Source organism: Ursus maritimus, unplaced genomic scaffold, assembly GCF_017311325.1.
Source record: "Ursus maritimus isolate PB19 unplaced genomic scaffold, ASM1731132v1 scaffold_11, whole genome shotgun sequence".
NCBI classification, from domain to species: domain Eukaryota; kingdom Metazoa; phylum Chordata; class Mammalia; order Carnivora; family Ursidae; genus Ursus; species Ursus maritimus.
The window spans coordinates 7499288-7524178 of NW_024423453.1; the positions used below are offsets into that span (position 1 = coordinate 7499288).

The following is a 24891-nucleotide window of genomic DNA, read 5'->3' on the forward strand; positions in this document are numbered from 1 at the left end:
CTTAAAGACAAAACTTATTTCTTAATTATTTTGTGGCATTTTACTATTATCTGTGTTTTGAAATGTCCTGTGTCTATTGCATTTGCATGGTGGACACACTACATAGTGGTTACTGCTGAACATTTCTTCCCAACACTATTTCCAGTGATCCCACATTGATAGCTTGAAATCATCAATGGTAGAAATATTTACACCACAGAAATTGGCAAATGTTACAAACCAAGGCTTTTTTTTTCCTCCCAGAGAAGTGGTTGTTAAATATTTACTAGATCTAAATTTATCCTGTCGGTATTTTTTATTGAGTTTATGAAAGGTGTAGATTTTGGAGAGAATAACGTCATTAAAATATTAAGGCAATGATTTGGTTGCTTGTTCTTCTATTCACCTCAGTAAAATTTTCTTTCCATTTATACCTTGAATCTACTTCTTAGTAATTTTATACTTGGCAATTTATATTTTGGAGAGAGAGGTGAGCAACAACTATGCCTACTATAGTTATATTTTTTCATTGTCCTGGTCAGGTATTAATTATAGTGTTATTTCAGCCTTATAAAATGAACTGGGAATGTCTTTCATATTTTTCTATCCTCTGTAATAATGTAAGTTTCCTAGAAATTACATATTTCTAAAAGATTTGGTCAAAATTGACTATGACATCTGAAACTGGCACCTTTCTTGGAAATAATAGGTAATTTTTTTTTACTCATTCTTAGTCTTGATTAAATCTTAGATTTTATTCAGTTTTAATGATATATCAAAATTATCCTAGATAATATACATTATAAACAATGTTCATATTTTTAAGAAGGATTTGTACATTATAGTCTCTCTCTCTCTCTCTAAAGATTTTATTTTTAAGTAATCTCTACACCCAACATGGGATTGAACTTACAACCTCAAGATCAAGAGCTACACTTTCCACTGACTGAGCCAGCCAGGCACCCCATGATAGTTTCTTATACTTCTAAAATCTTAGTCATCGTGGTGTTTTTACCACTTTTCCCATTCTGAAATGATTCTCTTTTTTCCCATTAGATTTTCCTGAAAGCCAATTAATTGGCCTTTTCAAATAGCTACTATTTTGATTTCGTGCTATTTCATAAATCATTATTTTAAAAAGTTTTATGTTTATTCATTCCTCCTACTTCCCTAAAACTTAGTTTGTTACTCCCTTTCCACTTCCTTAATATGAAAGCACAGTTTATACTTCTTCATTTTTATTATAAAAAGTTACCAAGCTATGGATTTTTTTCTGGGTATAGTTTTGTTTGCATCCTTTAAGTTTGGAAATATATTGGAAAAAGACAGATGAGTTGCAAGTGCTATTGAAATATCCAAGCAAGCCAATTATAAAATCTAATTTTTTGTTAGTAATTTAGAGCTTTTATGCATTGTGGCCAAATGATTTTCCTTTTGGGGGTTTGTGAAGTTTCTTTTGAGCCTACTATATTATTAATTTTTATAAATGTTCAATAGTAACACACACGTAAATGTATATTTTGGATAAGAGCTTCTGAAGGGTTCACATTTTAAATCATTTTGATTAATAATCTATTTTGTGTCATTTTTTTATTCTTAAGTATAATTATACTTAGTGGGGTTTTTTTTGGAAGACTTTTTGAATAAAATATCATAAACAATTTTAATACACCTAACTCTCTACTTATTTTCCTACCTTGTTTAAATTAGAAGTATGGGAAGAAGGTGATAATAAACAGAAAATCAGGAGGAGATGTGAGAGAATAAGGATCACACAAAAGAGATGCTTTAAAAACTTTTATTTTATTTTATTTTTTTAAAGATTTTATTTATTTATTCGACAGAGATAGAGACAGCCAGCGAGAGAGGGAACACAAGCAGGGGGAGTGGGAGAGGAAGAAGCAGGCTCATAGCGGAGGAGCCTGACGTGGGGCTCGATCCCATAACGCCGGGATCACGCCCTGAGCCGAAGGCAGAGGCCTAACCGCTATGCCACCCAGGCGCCCCTAAAAACTTCTAAAGTGGGACGGACATAGGCACACTGGCTGGGAAGCGTATTTGCTAATATCTAGATGACTGACATAAAACCTTTCAGAGTATGTTTTACTTCGGCGATGACTGGGATATAAAAATAAGCAGAGAATTATACTAATTATAAATGAGACTTCAGTCCAAATTTAGTTGGTGCCAGGATTAAAGGGCAAACAGCGTGACAACTCATAGCTAAATTTCTTTCTACTGTCTGAAAGTGCCCAAGTGGGTCACAGCAAGAGAAATAATTGGTCACCTGTCTCATAGCTTAGTCACCTCAGAAGAGCAGGCAAATAATGAGGACCAAATAATGAAGGGTCTGGGTTAGATGATTCATACAAGATTAAGTGAAAAACACCCATGGAACTGTTTACAAAATCTGGCTCTGAGTTTCCTGGGAGTAAAGGCAAAAAGGGACAATATGATGAGATTTAGATCCCTAAATCTAATAAAAAGAAATGTATCCATTTGGTGTGAAAATCAGAATGTCTCCTGCTTTAATCATAGGAGAATTCATTATGTGGGACTTTAAGTAAAAATAACACTAAGCAGTATAATGAACATCTTCAATAGCAATTTTTACAAAACAATTATTTTCAAAATTACAGTTTATAAACCAATTATATTTTTTTACAAATTAATCATCATAAAATAAGGAAAACAGATAATATCGGTTTTGTTTATAGCATAGCACTTTCCTTTAAAAAATATATATATAAGCATTCGTAAGGGAATACCATCAGTAGACTAATGGAATTCACTTGTTTTCCATTGCTTTAAATAAAAAATTACATACATTTTCTGCAATGTTATACAATTTTTACTGTTTGTTGTATTTTACTGAAATTGGATACTGGATTATCTATCTGCTCTTTAGTTGGATATCATCAGCTGAATCATCTTCGTCTGTAGGAGTTTCCTACAAATTGCTGCATCTAGATGTTGTCCTGTAACATTTAATGTGATTCTGTAAAAATAAGGTAAAGGGAAAAAGACCTGTGACATCCCTGAGTCTCTTTCCCCTGATTACCCAGGATCAGATTCCCTAGACACAAGATGTGGTTAGCATTTGATCCTAATCAAAGGACCCCAAATACTTAGATATAGTTCATTTTAATCTTAGTTGAAAAGGTTGTGGATAGACACTTAGGAGAAACTGAAATCAGCATAATATCTCCTCTTCAAGTGCAGTCCAGCTTTCAGAGTGGTAATGTGGATTTCGGCCTCCTCATAATTGTCCTTGTTGAAAACAGAAGGATTTCACAGCACAGAAAGCAGTGGTTTATGAGACTGGGTACAAGACAGACGTACAAGAGAACTCTGTTCATCGTCTTCAAAGTGATGCAGCGATGGCACGGCCGCTGCTGTGGCCACATGTAATATAGCCTGTAGCTCTTTAAAGAGGATTAGCTTTAGCGGCTGGGAGCATTCAATGCTGGATTTCATGTAGAGTAGAATATGCTAATGAAATGTAAATGTCCAAGGCAAACATTGCGTAATATGGAAAACCCTCAAAACTGAGCTTTGTCTCTTGCGCAGTGGGAAAACAAACTTTATCATCAGAAGACGAAGTAGAAAAGCAACGACCTTACACTTGTCTGCCTTATGTATCTGCTTCTGTAAAAAGTGAATTTAAATGTATCTACATATTTCCATATTTAATTTAATTTAATTTTAATGTCAGTGGAAAAAACAGAGTTCAGTCATTCAAAAATATCTTGATAGATCCATGCCCAGAGATGGATGTGAAATAATTCATATTTGTATTAAAGGATATATATATATAAAATATGGGGTTTTTTAAACACTATTTTTAACACTATTTTTTAAATACTATTTTAGGTTTACAAAGGGCTTTGCAGAGCAGGTTCCGCCCGCCCCCATTTCACCTTAAAATTTTTTCTGCATAATGTCCTGCTGCTCAATGTTGAAATATTCTGTGTCTTTATCAGAGTTTGCCATTCCGTGTTTTTGCTACCTTATAGGAAGCCAGTATGAGACTTGATCAGTCTCTTAAAGCTGCATTTGCACTCAATTAATATTAAAGTTATTTTCACATATTTAGAGTTTCAGAGCATATCTGACATTGGGAAGGTAAATTCATTATAAGATGTGAGATTTGCAATCCATGTAACTGTGCGAAGCAACTTGGAATCCATATACATGGTTCCCAAAGATTGAAAGGCCCCTAAAGAATTTTCATTTCAATTCCTAGGAAATAAAGATCCCAGGAAACACATGCAACTGGGTGCCTATGTGCTCTTTCATTAGTTACTAGCATTTCACTACACTCAACCGAGTAGCTTAGGTTCTCTTGGTTTTGTTGGTCAGTGGTGTGTGTATGTGTGCATGTGTGCTTGTGCGTGTGTGTGTGTGTGTGTGCGTGTGTGTGCTTTATACCTCAGTTTTGAAGGGTTTGTCTCTGTCCACACGGAGGAGGAATGGTAATACATATTCATGAAAGAGTGCTCTTTCCAGGCCCTGCTACCACTGACAAAGCCTTAGCTGTTTCACACAGCAAGCTGACTGGGATGTGTGTGGGGGCTGCATGGCCAGATTAGTGCAAACAGCAAGCCCACTCCTCTGCTTGTTAGGCCTTGCCTTCCTGACAATTTCCCCAATTGTCGCTTGTGACAAGGCTGTCATTAGGTGATGGCTTCTTTTGGCCATTTTCAGATAAAGATAATTTCCTTAACTTCCATTTTATTTGACAACAAGCAGTTTGGGAGAGAAAGGAAGTGCTTCAGTAGTTTATGGATTAGGGTTTTGTCACTTCAAAGGCATCTTTGATCTAAAAATATGTGCTGTACCAAATTCATTATGTCTTTCCTTAAAGAGCCTTTAAATTTATTGATCTTCTCCTCAATTATTCTCCTTTTACGTCCAGTAATGATGTGTGAGATGGTAGTGTTGGGAAAAGCCTAAGGAGGAGTGCGGGGAAAATGCAGCCAACTGGTCACTTCTAAGGCCATTACAAGAACGAAACAACAGGTGCTTTTGTTTAGTGTCGATTCCCTTCTGAATCCCTGTGCGGACAAAGGCCCTTCTGCTGTTTATCGCTCAACACAAAGATATCAGTACCAACAGGATAAAACAAAATTATATTTGGTATTATAACCTAATAAAGATCAGAACTTCACAACTTGTATAAAAATTGTGCCTGCAGTCGTTTTTATGCTCACCACTGACTACGTGAGTTTCAAAAGTAGCCTGTGTATGAGTAATAGAGACAGAGCAAATGACTTCTTTATGGACCAATATTTCGGCTTCCCCTGGAAGCAATCTTACATTGTGCTGATGCTCAGCTTGCTAAAATTCTTAAAACTGAATCGTTAGCAGAAAATAAGAAGATAGGAATCCATATGTGAAAATTTACTTTAAAAACCTAGCAAGAGGAGCATTTCAGCTTCCATAGTAGGTTCTCTTGTTTAGAAGGTCTACTTGCCCTTTTTGCCCTCCTTTTGTGGTTGTTGTTGTTCTAAACAATTGCTATGTGGAATTATTGTGTTTTAAACAACACCTAGGACAAAGAAGTAAATAGTTTACATCTGAACTACCATGGTTAACCATTGTCTTCTTTTTTTTTTTTTTTTAAGATTTTATTTATTTATTCGACAGAGAGAGACAGCCAGTGAGAGAGGGAACACAAGCAGGGGGAGTGGGAGAGGAAGAAGCAGGCTCCTAGCGGAGGAGCCTGATGTGGGGCTCGATCCCAAAACGCCGGGATCACGTCCTGAGCCGAAGGCAGACGCTTAACCGCTGTGCCACCCAGGTGCCCCTAACCATTGTCTTCTAACACTTCACATATAATAACTTCAATTTAGGACAGAACAGGCTACTCGTGTCCATTTCTGCAACTAGGAAAAGGGAGTTAAAACGAACAGCTTAATTTCTTTTTTCTTTTTTTGTCTAAATATAGTATTTTATGAGCCTTTTGGCTATTTTCTAATTTAGAGATATCCAGATGCTTTTGATAATTAGAAAGTTCATTTTAGCAAAGCATGATTTTAAAACCTTACACATTAAAAGAAATATGTAATTTAAAGGTATGACCTTAGGTTCCTAAAAGCAATAAAAGTTGTTTCTTTTGAAAAGTCAGTTTTCTGAATTTCCAAAGACTAGTAGAACATAACGTCTTTCATTTTGAAGAACTGGTTTAGAGAGTTGGGACTCTACCCTGAGGCCCTTAATACTCTTCTCCATAAAGTCAGGATAAAAACAGCCCGCAAAGCAATGTCAGAAGCATTTTGCATGTGTTAGGTTATTTCATTCTTATTAAGAGGTAGATACTATTATTAACTCGATTCTACAGAAAGAAACTGAAGCACAGAGAGGTTAAGTAACTTGTCCATTTTCTCACATCCAGTAAGTGGTAGACAGAGATTAGTGTATTTTGGATACAAAGCCTCTGTTCTTTTTTTTAGATTTTAATTTCTCAGAGAGAGAGAGTGTGTGTGTAAAGTGGGGGGAGCAGCAGGCAGAGGGAGAAGTAGGCTCCCCGCTGAGCAAGGAGCCTGACGTGGGACTTGATCCCAGGACCCTGGGAACATGACCTGAGCTGAAGGCAGTCGCTTAACCAGCTGAGCCACTCAGGCGTCCCCAAAGCCTCTGTTCTTAATGCTAGGGCCCAGAAGTCAGAGGATCTGGACTATCTCCCAATCCTGAACAGGTAAATGTTAGTTCTGTTCTCCTTCCCATCCTTCAGCTCCCCAGTCCCGTCCCATGCTCCACACAATCCAAGAAAATGGGAAGAGAAGGCAGAAAAGGAGAAGGCGAGGGGGTCGATCCAGGTTTCCTTCCGCCTGCATGTCAAACACAGAGGGGCTGACATGCCAAAATCTGATAAATTCAGACAATGGGGTTCATGTTTCATTGTGCTGTCTTTTCAAGGAATCCTCCAGCACTTCATTACAGATCTCTGATATAATTTCTCTTGACTTCATTGTAACCAGGAAACCTTAGTTTTGACTTCCTTGTGAAATCAGTAAAGGCCACGTTGGAGGAGGAAAGGAGTCCTTCTTGAGCAAGGATGTTTTGGGGAAAGATCTCTGTTTTGTCTTAGAGTTCACCTGCTTTGTGACACGTGAATGCACCACATAAACTGGCAGGCTGTAGCACCATCAGCCTGCCTCAGAGGAGACCGAAGTAAACACCCATTCCAAAGAGATGGTACTGAATATGATATCAGCTGCAAGAGAGGGCCATCTCCTCTGGTCAAACGAGAAAAACCATATTATCCTCACTGTGGTATAGAAATAGCTTGTAAGCCACATTCTCCATTTGAATGATAACAATGAAGTGCTAACCCCACTGCTGCGGGCCAGGGCCAGCCTGATCCCATCTCCAAACACAAACACTTCTGCCTCGGTCTTGGCTGGGGGCTGTGCAGCGGCCTCCCAACCCCCACCTATGTCACTGATAGTTTTCCTAGGGAGCACATTCATGCCCATCTGTTGCAGCCTAGAAGGCTGTTCATATATCCACAAGGCCTTCATTTAATTCTTGTCAGAAAGTAATGTAAATCCAGTTTACCTCAGAGGTCGCAGCCGAGATTTATGCCAATGAGCCCCCTGCAATTTACACACACTGTAGTTGTATAGGATGAAAAGAAAGCCTTTCATGTTGGTGCATATTAACAAGAAAGCCTGCCTTCCGAGAGGGGCTTTTTGATTGAGGTTTCTCCTGATTTTAATACAGCCGATGCCAGTTGGTATACCCAGCTTTAGAAAAAGGAAAAAAAAAAATCTAATCTTTAAACTAAAGTTTCTTCTTTTATAAGATGTAAAAGACAGAGAAATCCTAGCAAGTGGCACTGCTCTGTCTTTAATTATCTGTTATGAGACAAAACTCCCCTGTACTTGCAGAAGATAGAGTGGGACAGGAGAGCGTGTTCTGGCCTGGAGTCTAGGGAGAATTCAGTTGTAAGCAATTGTCTTTCCAACGTGAAAATAGTAGGAGTGACCAGCTGAATTAGTCTCTGACTTTTCAGTTGTCTCTTTGTAGTCTGTTTAGAGGAAATTACAAAATTTGATTAACTTTCTTTGGACCAGGCTGGGTAGAAATTGATTCATCAGTACAGTGGAAGAGTACATATGTGATATACACATATATATTTATAGAATTATTTTATTGGGAATCTAAGAGTACTGCAAAAGACTTCCATTAATCCTATCTTTTCTATACATTTTGAAATATTCAGGACTGCATCAGTAAGCTGGAAGGCAAATGGTTTTAAAAACACCCATCCCTCAAAAACTAATGATGTACTATACAGTGGCTAACTGAAGATAATAAAATAAAATAAAATAAAATAAAATAAAATAAAATAATTCACTTGTAGGCTGCCAAAAAAAAAAAAAAAAAAAGCAAAAACCCATCCTGTCTTCTGGAAATCTTCTGGAAAGTCTGAATATGCATTTTATGAAGTATGTGACCTTGGGCAAGTTACTTAATCTCCATGACCTCAACTTTCTCAACCCTAAAGTGGGAATAATAAGGCCTACAGTATAAGGTTTTGTGTCTGAGGTATCTCCCATAGTACCGAAAGTATAGAAAGTATTCAGTGATAATTTCCCTCTCCATCCTGCCTTTTGGTGGTGTCTGTGACAGCAAACTATATATTAAAAGTATTAGCTAACTTAGTTTAAAAACTCTTAAGCATTCACATCATCAGATTACTTTTTCACATTAAAAAAAAATTGAAACAGAGATAAGTTGGAGATTTTCTTTCTACAGTTTGGAATTTTTGTTTTGAGTTGTTTAACTTTTTAATTCTGTAGAAAGTAGAATAATAGAAGTGTGTTACATAGTTTAGTTAAAATCAGGCTTGGCTTCTCTACTCATTCAGGAGTGGCCTGTGATTTCCCAAGACAGTGTTAATAGGGGGCGGACTTCTCTTGTTTTTGTAGACCGTGCTCATTTACCCGTGTTAATGGCTTTGAAGTATTGGGTATGATTATTTTTGCACACATTTAACTTTTTGTTTATATTTTACTTAAGATGATACTCAAATTCGGTTGTGATTTCTAAGCACATACTACTAACTGGGAAGTGCAGCAGAGAAGCCTAGGTTTAGGATGAGGATGTACGAGGAATGGGCCGAGATTAAAAATACGTGTTGCTGATAACTCATTAAGCAAACACTTCCAATATACACAGTCATAGTCTGGACTTAATTACAGAATCAGATGAAGCAGTAGCTTCACTTTAGAGTAGGGTTCACATCAGGGAGGCTAAAGCCCAGCTTTGTTGGCTATCTAAACCTGGGACTAGGCAGAATAAGAATAATTTCAGAATGGTCTTTTTCTGTTTCTCAGAGTTTATCAGGACCATTTCTATTTGCTTACAGTCCTTGAAACAGAATCTTAAAAAAATTTTTTTTATTAGAAATTTCAAATGTATTAAAGTAGAGGGGGCAGTATAAGAAATCTGATATATCTTATTCAGCCTCAACATGTAACAATCTGGAGCCAATCTTGCCTAATTTATACCCTTACTTTCCCCCCACCTCCATACCCCAAATTATTTTGAACCAAGTCTCAGACTACATGCAATTTCATCTGTAAATATTTAATATTTAATAATGTAAAGATATGATATGAACTCCTTTTCTTTTTTCTTTTTTTTACCCCTTTTTAACATAACCACAGTACTATTATCTCACCTTAAAAATTAATACCAATTCCTTAATATCATTTATTGCGACTTAATATAATTAATGAGAAAATGGAGGGCCCCCCTTTTTTTAAGGAAGTGGATTATTTGGCTTTCATGTTACAGATTGGCTATTTTGCTCCCATGACACAAGAGTTTCATGAGTACTCTTTTGAAACAACTTTTATTGTTAATTTATGTGGTCAGTATGTTTTGTGATATATGGGAGTATCTTCCTAGAATAAAAATTTGTCATTTTATTGGAAAATAAAAATCGCATCATTATTCTAGTCCTACCCAACCTTCATTGATTCATTTGGATAAGTGTTTTCCAAACTTATTAGCTTCAAATGAAATTATACATGGAAAGCCACTATGTAAAACGGATGGAAATGAAATTGCTCTAGGGCCATGCTGCCGACCACTCATTTGGCCCATTCTTTCTCCATGTGGAGTCTTACAGGTTTTGGTAAGTGAAATGCCTTTTTATAAATGTATACCATTTTCCCATTTTGATTTTAGGGCAAGACAACTTGCTGTGTGAAACACTGTAAAGAATAAGAGAGGGTTGCATACATAGTTGACATAACCATTGAAATGACCAAAAAATGACTATACGGTACTTAGTTTTTAAGCTTACTACCACTAAAACAGAATGTTTCACTTAAAGTAATTAAAATGTTTATTGTAATGGGAAAAATCCACTGTGCTCATAAATAACGGCCTCACTTCTTAGTGGACTCTACTGGGGCCTCCTGGGAGGAGATGTATTTGCTCCCTGTCAGGATTAATCTATAAATGCAATCACCACTTAGGCCTCATCAGTTCTTTCCTTCCCCTTCATTGGTCCCTCTGGAATTATATTGCAGCTTGAATAAGGTCAAAATTAGGATACTTTTTCCCCAGGAAAAACACAGTCGTTGTTATTTCAGTGCTTTAAAATTTGAGAACCAACCCAAGAGTTGTTTTTTAAAACAGTCTGGGATATACATTTCTGTCATAGAATCAATATTCTACCAAAGTAATGCATCCAGTTTTTCAGTGTGTTTAGTGGTTTCTTCCCCACAAAAGCCAGGGATACAGAGCAGTGTCACATAAAACCACAGTGGATTGGATGTTTAAAAGCTTGTGTCTAACACCTGCAGATAATCCCAGTGAGTTGCCATTTGAACTTGGACAAACCATTGAACTTCTGACTTTATCTTCAAATGGGGGCTATATTACTAGCTATCTTCCTTATAAAAGTAAGGTAATTCTCCTATTTTCTTTTGTCAAGATTTAATATGAATGCCTGCCTCTGGAATAGTGGAAAGGATAGAATGAATTCTCCAACTTGTCTAAATGTAAGTAAACCCATCCTGATAGGTCAGAATATTGCTTTGGAATGTTTTGTAAGCTAAACTAAATACTTATTTTACTTCCCCAATAAGGCTGTCTTTGAGGGTTGTCTATTCTGTTTCTTGGCAACCTTCAGAAGTATCAAGTGCAATATATAATGGATACTCAGCATATGCTTAACTACCATTCAGGAGTTTGCAAATGCAGTACATATTATTTTATAGACCCGTTAAGTTAGCTATTAAAGCCAAACATTAAGGAAACAGTAGGAAACAGATTGTTAATTTTTGCCTGTCAAAGACTGTGTAAAAACTAATGTGTTTCACTTGCTTAGTTTGATTTACTTATTTTAAATTTTTTTTCTGTTCTACACTGGCAAATATTCCTTCATTAGCTAAAAGCAAAGAATAGAATTAACACTAAGACTCAGCTCTCCATCCTCCTCATTAGAGAAAAGAGAAAATATGAGTTCTTCTGCTTGAGGAACTACCAAAGAAAGCGAGTGGAGTAGTTCAAAAACGATGAAGTTATCCCTCACATCAGGTGATTGATGCCCTAAGCATATTTGCTCTGTGACTGAGCAACTTTTTCCCCAGTAACAGAACGCTTAAACAAAGTGGAAATCCTGAAATTCTAAGATTGTACTCATTTTCCAAGTCAGCCTGATGAAAGGAGGGCCTCAAAGCTCTCTGCAGGTTACAGAAAGAGCAGAAGTAGATCTGGTTTTCTAATAGGGTCTTTCTGGCTCCTAAAATGACCCGTGTTAATTAAGGACTCTGTAATTTGTACATACCATAGGATGCATAGGAGCTCTCAAGAGGTAAGCCAAAAATTAAATGTGCCGTCCTTTCTTTATAGGAACTTTTTTCCCCCTTAAGATCACACGGGTGTGGTAAAGTCCTGCTGTAAACTGTCCTACAGAGCCCCTGGCCCCGGGGCTGTATTGGTTATCCCTGTGTTCAAGTAGTTCGGTGGGTGGATGTCTGCCTCACTCAGTGCTACTTTTGCCTTTGTGCCCTCAAAGTGTGTGGATATCCCAGCGGTTCTCCCTCAGCAGTCTCTTGCCACTCGAGAAAATGCGAGTCGTGTTTGTTCCCAGGCCAGTAGGAGGCTCCCTGCCAAGACCCATCGGTTGCTGGTGACATGCACACGCTGTGTGAATCACACGGACACATGGTGGACTTTTATTATGTCAGCCCAGGAGTGTGGTCTGCCAATCCCCAATCCAGAAGCCCACCCCCAAGCGCCTTTGACATTTTAAGTAAAAAATAAATAAAGAGCTTTGTGTGTATCTCAGAGTGAAGAAGATGTGGGGTTGGGGGTGTTTCTGTCTGATCTGTAATCCGACGGACGCTCTTTCCCTGAGCCACTTCAGGGCTCACTTGCCTGCCACCTCAGACAGAGGAAAGACAGGCTGAGTGCTGGAGGCAAACAGCTGATTAAACCAAGTTGGCTGGGTTTTAAGGGCTTTTTTTTTTTTTTAAAGCAAATAAAACTCACATCTTTCTTCCTGAAAATGTCTAACTGGTCGTAATATTTCAATTCTCTAACAGATTTTTATTCATTAACTGAGTGTGGATCTGGCAAATTACTTAGGGAATAATCCCATTATTATAGGACTTGATACTGGGAAAAATATCAAGAATCTGAAAATGTTGCATAGCGAAGCAATTTTCTTTCTTATGAACATAAATGCTAATTAAGTCAACACGGAAATCGAATCCAAAGAAGATAAAGAAAAATTATATGGCCCTTTAAAAACTGAAATTTTATTTCCTGAAAATTTTATTGATAACAATAATTGATAACTATGGAGCACTTATTACATGGTAGGCGATGTTCCTTGTGTTTGATGTATAATATTTACATTATTATATTTATACGATATTACAATATAATTCAATTGATCCTTATAAATCTCTGTGAGATTGGTCCTATTAGTACCCATTTTTACAGATGAGGAAGCTGAGACCTGACTCGTGTAAGGCTGCTCAGCTAATAAGCTGCAAAACTGAAATTTAAACCCAAGAACCCTAACTGCAAAAGGCCTTGGCTACGTATTGATGGCTCAGACAGTGAAAGTACAATTCTTCCTCTTCCTATCTTCATTTTGCTGCTCCTATAATTTCAGAGCTCCCTCATCCCTTTTGTCTCGAGACAGACTGTTCCTTTGCAGGCTACCCCTAACTCAAAATCTACATGGCTCTTTCCAAAATAACTCTCCTGGCTGTGAGAATTATGAATACAGATTTGAACATATTTTGTTGGCAAAGTAACCTTAGTCCCTACATTTGCTGGCTTCATCAAGGATGTAATGCTTCATAGCCCTGGCCATTTGATACCATAGTGTACTTCATGCCATTTCCATGGACATACCACACTGTTAACTGGACTTTCCTCCTACTCCACCCCTGGAGATATCCAGCAAGTTTGCCATTCTGACTGTTAAACAGGGCGTTTCAGTTGCCTCGTCCACCAAAGCATAGACTACATTAACAGTCGAGTCTACACCATTTCTTCTTTGAAAGATGTCTCTTCCAGGGGTGCCTGGGTGGCTCAGTTGATTAAGCGTCTGCCTTTGGCTCAGGTCATGATCTCAGGGTCATGATCTCAGGGTCCTGGGATCGAGCCCCACATCAGGCTCCCTGCTCAGTGGGGAGCCTGCTTTGCCCTCTCCCTTTGCCCCACCCCCAACTCAAATAAATAAAATCTTTAAAAATAAATAAATAAATAAATATGTCTCTTCCAGTGAATTTTTCTTGCCATGTTTTCTTCTAGAACTCTGGTATCTATTTAATGAGAAGGTAAGTGTGTTTTGAGGACAAGTCAGAACCCCTGAACTCTTGTCCTGATCTTTGCTTGGGACTTTGGGCAAGTTATATTCAACCTCCTCCTGCCTCAGATTCTTCACCTAGAGTTTGGGTGGACAATATCTGCCTCCAAGAGTATACTTGCCAGTTTGAAGGTCCTTCGAAATTTGTAAAATAATTTTTTCCTGCTCCTTGATTGCCCTCCAGTGTCATGGCAGCTCTGGATTTGGGGGCATATGGAGTCAGTATATGTGGCAGCTCTTCTCTCATTTGGGGTGCAAAAATACAAAGAATACTCTCCCTGAAAGTACCATTTGGAAGTACAGAATCCTTGAACAGGAGCAGATGGCAGGTTTGGTTCACCTTGACCTGAGATGTTGCTCTTCTAGCCATGGGGGCTGAGCTCATAATTCGTCAGATGTCACCATGGCTGATGGAGTGGGTAACTGTAGCTGGAGAGTATGAGCAACAGCCCCCGTGATGATGACCTTTTTTTCCCCTCCTCTTTTTTCCTGAGGCCAGCAGGTAACCCATTCATGACCCGGAACACTCTGATTGCACTTTCCTGTGCAGTCAAGTTTGATAAACACCTTCAGCGGCCAGGAACTGGGGAGGGTGGGGCACAAGGGCAAGAGAGACAGAGACAACTTGGAAAAAAGGGACAGCTTTGGCCTCCAGTCTCCCATTCTCACAAGGTGTGGCCTGCAGGCTAGAAGTCTTGATATAAAAGAGCCATTGGAAAGAACTCCTCTCTCATGTATAGAATTCCCTAAAATCTTTTTTTTTTTTAAATCACAGCACACTCCTTCATTTTCTTTGTAAGTGAAAAGAAAAGGGGAATCTAATTTCTTGGCAATCTAGTGTTTGTTAAACTAATGATTCAAACTGCCTGTCTCATCATTATTTCAGTAGCCTCTGCTAACTCACGGATCCTGAATACAAGATGAGGATCTCCTCCTCGAGGTCTCTTGTCACATCACTCTCCAACTAGATTTCTTTTCCTCACCTCTCTCTCCAGCTATTCCAAATCTACCCCCTTCAGTAGTCCCCGTGCAAGTGCCCCTCCCTGCTCTGAAATGCTCCTTTGCTGTCTCTCAATGGAACCGCTGGCTCCAATCCTAAGGGCAGGAACTGATATTTATTACCTATGCAATACTCCTAGACTTCAGTTTCTATTTTCCTCTTTTTAATTTTTTAAAAAGACTTTATTTATTCATTTGAGAGAGAGAGAGAGAGAGATCACAAGCAGGGGTTAGGGGTAGAGGGAGAAGCAGACTCCCGCTGAGCAGGGAGCCTGATGCAGGACTCGATCCCAGGACTCTGGGATCATGACCAGAGCTGAAGGCAGACGCTTAACCAACTGAGCCACCCAGGTGCCCTCCTCTTTTTAATTTTTTCATTAAATGTCAAATCGATATCAAAAAATTATAAAATAGGTGTAATATACCCAGAACATGATGGATGCTCATAGATCAATCTACGTAAAAAAAAAAATACTACTTTCTTTGAAGTCTGCTGTGTTCATACACTTCCCTCACATCTTCACTCTCCCCTCCATAAATCCACTGTTGTGAATTTTTAGTTTATCATTCCCTTCCTTTTCTTTGTAATTTTACCAAATATATTTGTATCCTGTAATATTATATTGTTTAGCTATAAATGTTTTAAACTTTATGCATGTATTCATCTGTAACTTGCTTTTCTATTCTACATTTCTAACATTCATCCACATATTGCTATGTGTAACTGTAATTCATTCATTTACTTGCTTATTCTAGTCCAGTGTATGAATCCACTTCAGTGTTTTAATCTATTCTCCTATTGAGGGATACATGGATTATTTCCTTTTGTTTGTTTGCTATTACAAACTGTGTCACTGTGAACATGCTTATATTTCCTAGACACACGTCCAAAATTTTCTCCAAACTAGAGTGTATGTCTAAAAGTGGACCCTGGGTCATAGTGTGCCCACTGTGTGCATTTTTTATTTTACTGAATAATGCCAAACTGTAGTTTCCAACAGTGGTGAATGAAGTAACACTAACTGTTCTTGACAACTGTTACCCAACTTAAATTTTTTCCCAGTCAAGAAGTTGTGAATGGTTATGGTTTGAATTTGTATTTCCTGATTACTAATGAGGTTGGACACGTTTCATATGTTCGTTGGCCATTAAGGTTTTCTCTTGTGTGAAGTCTATTCAGGTCTTTTGTTCATTCTTTTTCTACTGTGTGATTGGTCCTTTTTTCATTGACTTAAAGGAATTCTATATATTCTAAAATAGAAATCCTTTGTCAGTTATATACATTACAAATACTTTCTCCCAGCTTATGACTTGTCTTTTTACTTTCTTTATGGTGTCATTTTACTAATCAGAAGTTTATCTCTCCCACTAATTAAATATCAATCTCTTGTGATTTGCATTTTTTACAGATGTTTGAGAAATTCTTCCCTAACCAAAGGATCAAAAAGAATGTTGTCCTTAGATATTCTCCTTTAGAAGTTGCATATTTTGGGGCGCCTGGGTGGCTCAGTCGTTAAGCGTCTGCCTTCGGCTCAGGGCGTGATCCCGGCGTTCTGGGATCGAGCCCCACATCAGGCTCTTCCGCTGGGAGCCTGCTTCTTCCTCTCCCACTCCCCCTGCTTGTGTTCCCTCTCTCACTAGCTGTCTCTATCTCTGTCAAATAAATAAATAAAATCTTTAAAATAAAAAAAAAAAGTTGCATATTTTGTCTTTTACATGTAAGTCTTTAATCTAGCTAGTATTGGTTTAAAAAAAATAACCCATTAGCTCAATGCCACATACTAAGCTAGTATAATAAACCAAATTTCCATATATACACCTGTATCTTACTGCACTCTATTTTATTTAGAAGGTCAATTTGCCTACCCTAGTGCCAATAACTTTTGCATCATTTAATATAATTTTATATTAATTATTGGCATCTGATATGACACTCCCCCTCCTCCCTTGTTGTTTTTCATTAGAAGTATTTTGATTATTCTTGAACTTTGTCCTTCTGCATAAATTTTAGAATCATTTGGTCAGGTTGACACACAAACACGCGTAGAGCTGTAGCAATTTTGATTGGAACTGCGTAAAGATATAGATAAATTTGGGAAAAATTGATATCTAACAATATTGAGTTTTCCAGGCCACTACCACAGAATATCTCCTCATGTATTTAGATTTTCATTAATGTCTTTTAATGAAGTAAGTTTTATAATTTCCCTCCAAAATCTTGCATATTTATTATTAGAATTGTTCTTAAGTTACTTCATTTATATATATACATATATACACACATATATTATTTTTTATTATACCTTACATATTTTATGCCATGGTAAATGGTGGATTTTTATTAAATTACCTTTTCTAGCCACTTGTTGCTGATTTAAAGGATATTTTGCATAAGGTTGGATTTATTGGCTTATTGAATGTTTGGTAAAATTTTTCTGGTAAAACTGTATGTTCCTCGTGTTTTCCTTGTAGGAAAATATTTCAACTGCTAGTTATATTTCTCTCAGATGATAGGACCATAAAGGTTTTCTGTTTCTTCTTGGTTTCTTTTAAGTAAGTTATACTTATCTAGAAATTACCCATTTTATTGTTTTCAAATTTATCGGTAAAACATGTTTCAATATTCTTATTAGCTTTTTAAAAACTCTATAGCATCTGTAATGCCCCCTCCTAAGATTTTTATTTCTACTTCTATTTGTTTGTTCTCAATCTCTTGATCAGTTTTGCCAGCAGATTATCAATTTCAGTGGTCCTTTGAAAGAACTTTATTTTGTTGAGCTTCCTATTGAATATGTTTTTTATTCCATTAATCTCTGTGTTTATTTTTATTTCCTTGTACTTTTTTTCATTTTTTTCTATTTATTTCCTTACTTTTGGTTATTTAAGCTTAAGTCATTAATTTCCCAACAGTCTTTATTTCTAAGTATTTTGGCTATAAATTTTCTTCTATGTTCCACTTTGAATTCCACATTTTGACATGTAGTCTTTACATTCTGTTGTAATATTCTCTAAATTTCATAATGATTCTTTCTTTGACCTGCAAGCTATTTAGAAGTATATTTCTTAATTTCCATCAATATGAGCATTTTTCTTTTGTTATTGATTACCAACTCAATTGCCTTTTGGTCATACGGTGTCATATGTATACCATTAATCTGAAATTTGTTGAGATTTGTCTCATGGCACAGTAGGCATTAAATTCTTGTAAATGTTCCAGGTATGCTTGAAAGCAATGTATATTTTGCAATCGTTTAATATGTTATTTCATAAATATCTATTAGATCAAGTTTGTTAATTGTGTTGATCAAATAACTGGTATCATTACCAATTTTTTGTTTGCTGAATTTATTAGTTTCTAAGAGGAGTGTGTCAAATTTTCCCACTATGATTATGTATTTGCATATTTTTCTTTATGTTCTTTCACTTTTTGTTTCATATATATTAAAAGTTATGTTCCCAGAGGCATACAAGTTTAGAATTGCTATACCTTCCTGGTGAACTGAATCATGTGTCATTGTAAAGTGGCTTTTTTATCTTTATTAATGCTTTTTCCTTTAAAGTCTTTTTTGTCTGATATTACTATAACTATACTTTCTTTTAGTTAGTATTTTTCTAATATATCTTTTTCTATCTTATTACCTTTAACTTTTTTTTATTCTTATGCTTTAAGTAAATCCATGTAGCTATTTTTTTTTTAAAGATTTTATTTATTTGTTTGACAGAAACAGACAGCCAGAGAGAGAGGGAACACAAGCAGGGGGAGTGGGAAAGGAAGAAGCAGGCTCCTAGCAGAGAAGCCTGATATGGGGCCCAATCCCAGAACGCCGGGATCACACCCTGAGCCGAAGGCAGATGCTTAACGACTGCGCCACCCAGGTGCCCCCATGTAGCTATTTTTTTAATCAAGTCTATCTTTATTTTTTTACTATAGCATTTAGTTCATTTGTATTTATTGGAAATACTGATATATTTAAATTTATTTCTACCGTCATATTTTGTATTCTAAATTTATCCTGGGGCATCTGGGTGGCTCAGTTGGTTAACCATCTGACTCTTGGTTTTGGCTCAGGTCACGATCTTGCAGTTGTAAGATGGAGCCCTGCATCAGACTCTACACTCAGCATGGAGTCTTGGCTTCTCTCTCCCTCTCCCTCCCATTCTCTCTCTCTCTCTCTTTCTCGCAAATAAGTAAATGAATAAAATCTAAATATATATATACTTATTTATTTATTTAAGACAGAGAGAGAGATTGAGAGCATGTAAGCAGGGGGAGGAGCAGAGGTAGAAAGATAGCAGACTCTGCACTGAGCATGGAGCCCAACTGGGACCCGATCGCAAGACCCCAAGGTCATGATATGAGCCAAAATCAAGAGTCAGACACTCAACCAACTGAGCCACCCAGGTACCCCTCTTGCCTTCTTTTGCATTTTTTTTTCATGTTTGACCTTCTACCAGTTTGAAAGTCATATGTTTTATTTCAGTTTTTTTAGGCTTAATTTAGAAATTTTTTTCACAGTCTAAACTTAATATCTCCCCTCCTCCTACCAATTCCAAAATCTTATAACACTTTAACATCAATCATTCTTCTCCTGATATATATGCTGTTTGTGTTTGTATGTGTATTTTTTCTAATTTTTTCATCTCATAAGACATTGTTATTGTTGTAGCTTTATACAATTCGTATTTATATTTAGCCAACAATTCACCACTTTTGTTGCTTATTATTTTTCTTGAATCTCAGGCCCTTCATCTGTGATCACTCTCCCTTTACCTAAAGTATACAGAGATTTGTTTAGTAAGAATCTGTTGATGTTTATTTTTAAATATTTTTATTTTTCAAGGTTTTCCCCCAGCATATTGAAGGTACCCTTTCACTATCTTCTAGTTTCCATTGTTGCTTTTAACTAGGTAGCTATAAGTTCACTGTTGTTTCTTTGAAGGTACTCTGTCTTTTCTCTCTGGCTACTTTAAAGATCTTCTGTATGCCTTTGGTGTTCCATAGTTTTGCTATGATATTTCTACATGTGGATTTTTGTTTATTTATTTAAACTGCTTGAAGATTATGGGTATTTTAATTACTGTCTTTCTCCTGTTCTTAAAATTCTTAGTCGTTATGTCTCTAAACATTTCTTTTGCTTTCCCCTCTACTTCCCTTCTAGGATTCTGGTGAGTCATGTGTTAGAGCTTTTCTATCAATCCTTTCTGTTTCTTAACCTCTCTTTTGTGTTTTCCCTCTTTCTGTCTTATGTTGTTGTATTTTAGATGAAATGTTCTGACTTATCAACCAGCTTAAAAATTATAACTTCAACCAGAACTTGTATTTTATCAAATCTATCTAATTCATGGCATTTTACATTTTTAATTATTATTTTTTCATTTACAGAAATTCTATTTGACTCTTTTTCAATCTGCCTGTGCCTTTTTATAGTTTCTTGCTCTTAACTCATACATTCAACATACTCTTTCAGATCTTTAAACATGTATACTTTGTAGTCTGTATCTGATAAATCCGTTATCTAAATTCTTTGAAGTTCTGATTTAACTATCTGTTCTTTCTTCTTTCATCCATTGTTTCCTCTTACCTCATACATTTTGTGAGCTTTGATCAGGAACTCATATTTCTTGGTATTTTACAGATGGAAATTCTTTGAAGCTTAGTTTTAAGTCAGATTCCTTTAGAGAAGGTTAATTTTCAGTCCACCAATTGCCTGAGAAAACTACCAACATGGAACCTTTTTTTTTTGTTTCATGAAATTCACATGTAAAATCACCTTCTATTTGGTGTAGCTATTTTAAATACCAAACACAGGGTTAGAATATTATTTATCTCTGGAGATCTTGAAAAACATCATATAAAGGCTAAAGAATGAATGAAAAACATGACTTAGGTATTTGACATGTTTTCAATAAACACAGTTAATTTCAGAATTTGCATGAGCTCTGCATGATGCCTATGTGGGGATATCATTATGTGATAAGTTGGAGTTTACTAGGTGTGCCCTCCCAAAGCTTTAGGATCTTTTTAAAATAACTTATTTTAAAGTAATTATCAGGTAGAGGTTTTGTGGATCTTGCAGCTTCAGATTCTCAAGGGCAAAAAATTTTGTTCTCCTCCAAGAAGCAGCATGTTTTGCCACAGGCAGCTTTCCTGGGAAGTGGCAGGAGGGGATGGGGATTTATTTAGCTTGCCCTTACGCTGAAGATTCAACCTTTTAGGACATCAGTTTTATGCAAGGGAGCAGTTTCCTCTTATATGTCCCACCTTGTGTAGGCCTTTGGCTTTTTTTCCTATCTTCCCACACTCCTAGATAGTGAAAACTGAAGTTTCGGCTTAGAGTGCTTGCAATTTCACTCAAGGCGAAGCCTAGCTTCTGTGTTGGTTAACTTTCTGGGTTCCAGCTTTTACTTGATTTATGTTTTCTGAGTAGTCCTTCTTTCTTACCATTTTATTGATACATTTTAGAGGTGTTAAAGTGCTTTTCCAGCATTTTTACTTGTTTTCAGTGGAAATGTTGGTCAGGGTGTATAGTCTTCCATACTGCTAGAAATAGAAGTCTACTCTTTTGGATTTTGGTGACTTCGAAGTTGCCTTCTCTTCTCCCTTTTTATTCAGTTTTAAGATGCTAACAATAGCCATTACCCAGACATATTTATCCAAGCCGCACGGTTGTCTTAGACTCCAATCAGACTTCTCTTTCTCCTTTTGTTTCCCCACTTGCACCAACCAGGACCAGAGGTGCTATGGTCAGTTTTTTGTGGGGTTGCTCAGGGCGGGCGAAAGGCTCGGAGAAAATGGATTGTCATTGCAAGTGACTGACTGGAGAAATGCATTCTTGTTCTGTGTTGGAGACCAGAATTCATTTTCTCATAAAAACAATATGGTAAATGATTTTGAATGTAGGTGAAAAAGTATATTTAGTATAATTACTTATGTACATATGACTTAAATGAGCTCTGTGGGTTTGTTTATGAATCTAACCAATCATTAATTGAATTCCAACAAAGATATTTTAAACTGAGCTTTTGGACTGTAATCGCATTTAGTATGCCCTGTGTAGTTCATTTTAAATGTACTTATGTCTTATTCTTATAATTATATTACAAACTCCTTGGCCGTATAAGCCATCTCTTCTACTTCTTTATGCCTCTCCACATCTTCTAGCTTAAGGATTATGACTGGTTGACAGTGGATTAATACAGAGGTGGCAGCCAGTAAACCATGGAATACCTTTGGAATTCTTTTATTTTCCCTGACTTACCCCCAATATGGTGGGGGTAATTGTCCAAGGAAAAAGACTCACAAATGCCAAAAGAAATCATGCTTTGAGTAATCCACTGATTTGCTTACTTTTAATGATGGCTGATTTGTCAATTATAACTCAGCCACTCAGTTAAATTCTAGGTCACCAATAGAAATAAAGTACACATGTATCAAAATCAAACATGGAATGTATGAACACATGACCATTTGGCTGTGTGTGTGCATGTGTGCCTTAGATTCTAACTTTGTTGTGTATCTAGTGTTATTCTAGAGGTATCTGTTTGTATGTTCTGTTGCTTTTGCTGGCCTCTTTCTATTTAATTTTTAGAAAAAAATATGTTGGGGGATTTCAAAATTTAAAAAAATCCATACATTACAAAAAAATATAGGGAAACTAACATGATTCAATTTAGAAATAGGTACAATTCATAGAATGCCACAGTTCAGGGAGCAAAAAATTGATACGTGTTGAAATTGAAAATGATTCTTTTATAAAGGAAGCTGACCAAAATTTCCAGCAGGACTGTTGCCTGAAGGAAAATTTCCTAGGCTCCAGCCTCTGTTATACTTAACAATGAACCATACAAGTCTGGACAGATGGTTGGATTCCAAAGTGTTTCTCATGTTACAGTATTTTCTTCCTATTGTCTCTCCTGAATTCTGCAGGGAAAAGAGAAAAGGCTATAACTTTCAAAAAGTATAAAGAATATCCTCAGTATGTTTTGGGAAGTCACAAGGACTGAACATTAATTATCTCAAAAATCTTTTTTTTTTTTTTTTTTTTTTTTTTAGAAATACTTTCTTGGTTAAAATCCAGTTGCTTATTCTGGACAGTTATGACTTATCTTTCTTACTGTCTTTATTGCTAGAAATACAAAATCTAAGATGTATTTATGTCTTTTCCTAGAAGATCCCGTCTATGTTCCCTGTCTCAAAGTATGGTAATGTTGTCCGTTCAGCTTTGAGCTATGGTAAAGTAGAAACTTGGGACTCATTTTTAAGACCATTCATATCCGTCCAACAGCAATACTGCATTTATTCTCTAAACGGCCCTCAAATTTGTCCAATTTTCTCTATCCCAAATTGCTGTTATTTTTCACCTAGACTGTTGCGATAAATGCCTAACTTATCTACCTGCAATCACCTTCTTCCTCTCTGCCACCACTACAGCCAAAACAGAATGAACTTTTCCAGATGCAAATCTGGGGTCATGTTCCTCCTGCTACCAGTCGTTTCCTATAACTCTTAGGGTAAACAAAAAATTCCTTACCTGGCATACAGTTCCCTGAACAGCCCCTACTTAGCTCTCCAAATTCACTTCATATCAACTTTCTCCTTTTATCCCTTGTTCAACTAATTTGGCCTTATTTCATTCCCTCCATATTTCTTTCTACATTAAGTCCATTCTTCACCATTTTAACTTCATTAAGCCCTGTTCTTCTTATAGAGTTTAATTCCAACATCACTTCCTCAGGGAATCCCCCATTCACCTGCTTTCATTTTACCCAAATTATTAGGTCAAGTCCTGTTGTTTGTCCCCACAGAATCACATAGCTTCTCTCTCTTTCACAGCACTGAGACAAAAGGAAGAGATTTATGATCCTGTGCATTAGGCATCGGGATTTCGAGTGAGGGAACAAAAGCAGAGTTATATTTATTTAGTAATCAACCTCTAAGATTCAAGCCAACATTTCTAAACCACAGAGGAAAGTATACATACAAATATTATACTTAAGTGTTCTCAAAAGAGCCAGGAATTAGTGAGTAAATAAGTATCAGATATTCCCCAGCAACAGACAGGCTGCTGAGTGTGTAATTTAAGACCTGGAAAGTATCAGCAATTGTTCCCACTTAACCCCCATAAACTACAGATAAGAAAAATGAGCCTCAAAAGTGAATCTCAGAGGTCTCACAAATAGTTAATGATAGAGAAGGAAGTAGAATTAGTCACAAATATCCACTGAACACTATTATGTGTAACAGTTTTCCTATATCCAAGTCCACTTTTCATTACTACATGCTATTTCTGTTTAAACATTTACAGAAACAGAGCAACAAAAATTTATTTCCATTTGTAGTGTAACAAAAGACGACTTTCTACCTTAAGAGGATGATATGGCACCAATAAAATATTACGATAAGCCTTTAGACAAAGGGGTGACATGCTATTAAAATTATATTACAGTACAGTTTTATTCCTTTGTACATGAACTCTTCATATTTTCTTATTATACCCCTCTTTCTACATGAAGTCCAAAAAGAATCCTAGAAAAAGGATCCCCCTTCTTGCTTTTATTTGAAGAAAATGAATGTGTCCTATTCACCTGTGGCTAATTTCAAGCAAAGTTTGTTAACTTTCTCAGTTCACCAACTGCATTTCTCAATTTCCATACTAACCTCCCATTCTAGCCACATCTCCCTTTTTCAGGAATGCTGGGAATAGGATGCCATTGCTACGTGGCCTCTTGCTCACGCTAGTTCACTAATTAACTCTCTGACCAGCCCTTACTTCTTGGTTCCTTTCGTAGAAAGGCAAGCTAATCGCCAGCTCTTACTACACAGCATTGACTTAAAAACACTTGAGCTAAAAGGGACACTGAAAACCATTTAGTCCAACAAGCCAAACCATGCAGGAATACTTTCTGAAACATATTTAACAGAAGAGCGATTTAATTTATTGTTATGCTTAAATGCTTCCATAACTAATTCCTCACAATCTCACTTTTGTGAATACTCTTCCAAGTAACAAGAATTTTGTATTCAAGTCTCTACTGGGGTTCTTCACCAACGAAACTCA

The 24891-nt window shown here is 36.6% G+C and overlaps 1 protein-coding gene across 8 annotated transcripts in view; it reads left to right on the forward strand.

Annotated features, from left to right (window-relative positions):
• Positions 1-24891, forward strand: part of ALPK1 (alpha kinase 1) — a 121074-nt gene that overhangs the window by 37258 nt on the left and 58925 nt on the right. For 7 of the 8 annotated variants that reach the window (XM_008689438.2, XM_008689439.2, XM_008689440.2 and 4 more), the window contains one exon: positions 10940-11006. The exons of the other annotated variant lie outside the window; for it this stretch is intronic. The gene's annotated coding sequence lies outside the window, so the exon portion shown is untranslated. The remainder of the gene's footprint in view (positions 1-10939; positions 11007-24891) is intronic. 8 annotated transcript variants of the gene reach the window in all.